General features: G+C 49.5%; 10 non-coding genes across 10 annotated transcripts; all 10 read right to left on the reverse strand.

Annotated features, from left to right (window-relative positions):
- Positions 1-124: 124 nt before the first annotated feature.
- On the reverse strand, positions 125-204 carry Pmar_PMAR004625. The gene has a single exon. It is a non-coding gene; the product is annotated as a tRNA-Leu (tRNA).
- Positions 205-390: 186 nt separating this feature from the next.
- Positions 391-470, reverse strand: Pmar_PMAR004626. Its single transcript has one exon. It is a non-coding gene; the product is annotated as a tRNA-Leu (tRNA).
- A 186-nt stretch (positions 471-656) lies between these two features.
- Positions 657-736, reverse strand: Pmar_PMAR004627. Its single transcript has one exon. It is a non-coding gene; the product is annotated as a tRNA-Leu (tRNA).
- A 186-nt stretch (positions 737-922) lies between these two features.
- Pmar_PMAR004628 lies at positions 923-1,002 on the reverse strand. Its single transcript has one exon. It is a non-coding gene; the product is annotated as a tRNA-Leu (tRNA).
- A 121-nt stretch (positions 1,003-1,123) lies between these two features.
- Pmar_PMAR004629 lies at positions 1,124-1,203 on the reverse strand. The gene has a single exon. It is a non-coding gene; the product is annotated as a tRNA-Leu (tRNA).
- A 186-nt stretch (positions 1,204-1,389) lies between these two features.
- Positions 1,390-1,469, reverse strand: Pmar_PMAR004630. Its single transcript has one exon. It is a non-coding gene; the product is annotated as a tRNA-Leu (tRNA).
- A 119-nt stretch (positions 1,470-1,588) lies between these two features.
- Pmar_PMAR004631 lies at positions 1,589-1,668 on the reverse strand. Its single transcript has one exon. It is a non-coding gene; the product is annotated as a tRNA-Leu (tRNA).
- Positions 1,669-1,855: 187 nt separating this feature from the next.
- On the reverse strand, positions 1,856-1,935 carry Pmar_PMAR004632. Its single transcript has one exon. It is a non-coding gene; the product is annotated as a tRNA-Leu (tRNA).
- A 121-nt stretch (positions 1,936-2,056) lies between these two features.
- Pmar_PMAR004633 lies at positions 2,057-2,136 on the reverse strand. Its single transcript has one exon. It is a non-coding gene; the product is annotated as a tRNA-Leu (tRNA).
- Positions 2,137-2,323: 187 nt separating this feature from the next.
- Pmar_PMAR004634 lies at positions 2,324-2,403 on the reverse strand. Its single transcript has one exon. It is a non-coding gene; the product is annotated as a tRNA-Leu (tRNA).
- Between the last annotated feature and the right edge of the window lie 176 nt (positions 2,404-2,579).

The following is a 2,579-nucleotide window of genomic DNA, read 5'->3' on the forward strand; positions in this document are numbered from 1 at the left end:
GTCGGTAAGTGATTCAAAAACTATAGCGGAGAAGATGCGTTACACTATAGGACATGACACAAAAACGGTTCCGAACCGTTTCCGCGGAATGCGTTCTTCGTCAAATCACACGAAAAGAAATTTCTAATAGCTGTGGGATTCGATCCCACGCCCTTGCGGACTGACGCCTGAAGCCAGCGCCTTAGACCACTCGGACAAACTGTCGATGAGTACTTCAAGATTCATAGCCGAGGTGATGCATCGCTCTGCCAAACCAAAGGGCACAGAAATGGGTTGAACGGTATCTGCGAGTTGCGATGGCGCAATATCGATCAGAAGGTTTTGGTCTTGCACTACCTCGCTTCTGAAAAGGTCTCGGATTTTAATACAACACCAGTCAGGTATATAGACTGACAGCTGTGGGGTCCAAACCCACGCTCTTTCAGACTGGCGCCTTAAGCCAGAGCCTTAGACCACTCGGCCAAACTGTCGATGAATGTTTCAAGATTCATAGCCGAGGTGATGCATCGCTCTGCCAAACCAGAGGAGACAAAAATGGGTTGAACGGTTTCTGCGAGGTGCGATGGCACAATATCGATCAGAAGGTTTTGATCTTGCACTACCTCGCTTTTGAAAGGGTCTCGGTTCTTAATATAAGACCTGTCAGGTATATAGACTAACAGCTGTGGGATTTGAACCCACGCCCTTGCGGACTGACGCCTGAAGCCAGCGCCTTAGACCACTCGGCCAAACTGTCGATGAGTGCTTCAAGATTCATAGCCGAGGTGATGCATCGCTCTGCCAAACCAGAGGACACAAAAATGGGTTGAACGGTTTCTGCGAGGTGCGATGGCGCAATATCGATCAGAAGGTTTTGATCTTGCACTACCTCGCTTCTGAAAAGGTCTGGGTTCTCAATATAACACCAGTCAGGTATATAGACTGACAGCTGTGGGGTTCGAACCCACGCCCTTTCGGGCTGGCGCCTTAAGCCAGCGCCTTGGACCACTCGGCCAACCTGTCGATGAGTGCTTTAAAAATCATAGCGGAGAACATGCGTTACACTATAGGACATGACACAAAAACGGTTTCGAACCGTTTCCGCGGAATGCGTTCTTCATCAAATCACACGAAGAGAAATTTCTTACAGCTGTGGGATTCGAACCCACGCCATTGCGGACTGACGCCTGAAGCCAGCGCCTTAGACCACTCGGACAAACTGTCTATGAGTACTTTAAGATTCATAGCCGAGGTGATGCATCGCTCTGCCAAACCAAAGGGCACAGAAATGGGTTGAACGGTATCTGCGAGTTGCGATGGCGCAATATCGATCAGAAGGTTTTGGTCTCGCACTACCTCGCTTCTGAAAAGGTCTCGGATTTTAATACAACACCAGTCAGGTATATAGACTGACAGCTGTGGGGTTCGAACCCACGCCCTTTCGGACTGGCGCCTTAAGCCAGCGCCTTAGACCATTCGGCCAAACTCTCGATGAGTGCTTCAAAAATCATAGCGGAGAAGATGCGTTACACTATAGGACATGACACAAACGGTTTCGAACCGTTTCCGCGGAATGCGTTCTTCATCAAATCACACGAAAAGAAATTTCTAACAGCTGTGGAATTCGAACCCACGCCCTTGCGGACTGACGCCTGAAGCCAGCGCCGTAGACCACTCGGTCAAACTGTCGATGAGTGCTTCAAGATTCATAGCCGAGGTGATGCATCGCTCTGCCAAACCAGAGGACACAAAAAATGGATTGAACGGATTCTGCGAGGTGCGATGGCACAATATCGATCAAAAGGTTTTGGTCTTGCACTACCTCGCTTCTGAAAGGGTCTCGGTTCTTAATATAAGACCAGTCAGGTATATAGGCTGACAGCTGTGGGGTTCGAACCCACGCCCTTTCGGACTGGCGCCTTAAGCCAGCGCCTTAGACCACTCGGCCAAACTGTCGATGAGTGCTTCAAAAATCATAGCGGAGAAGATGCGTTACACTATAGGACATGACACAAAAATGGTTTCGAATTGTTTCCGCGGAATGCGTTCTTCATCGAATCACACGAAAAGAAATTTCTAACAGCTGCGGGATTCGAACCCACGCCCTTGCGGACTGACGCCTGAAGCCAGCGCCTTAGACCACTCGGCCAAACTGTCGATGAGTGCTTCAAGATTCATAGCCGAGGTGATGCATCGCTCTGCCAAACCAGAGGACACAAAAAATGGATTGAACGGATTCTGCGCGGTGCGATGGCACAATATCGATCAAAAGGTTTTGGTCTTGCACTACCTCGCTTCCGAAAGGGTCTCGGTTCTTAATATAAGACCAGTCAGGTATATAGACTGACAGCTGTGGGGTTCGAACCCACGCCCTTTCAGACTGACGCCTAAAGCCAGCGCCTTGGACCACTCGGCCAAACTGTCGATGAGTGCTTCAGGATTCATAGCCGAGGTGATGCATCGCTCTGCCAAACCAGAGGACACAAAAATGGGTTGAACGGTTTCTGCGAGGTGCGATGGCGCAATATCGATCAGAAGGTTTTGATCTTGCACTACCTCGCTTCTGAAAAGGTCTGGGTTCTCAATATAACACCAATCAG

Source organism: Perkinsus marinus, assembly GCF_000006405.1.
Source record: "Perkinsus marinus ATCC 50983 genomic scaffold scf_1104296931602, whole genome shotgun sequence".
NCBI lineage: Eukaryota > Perkinsozoa > Perkinsida > Perkinsidae > Perkinsus > Perkinsus marinus.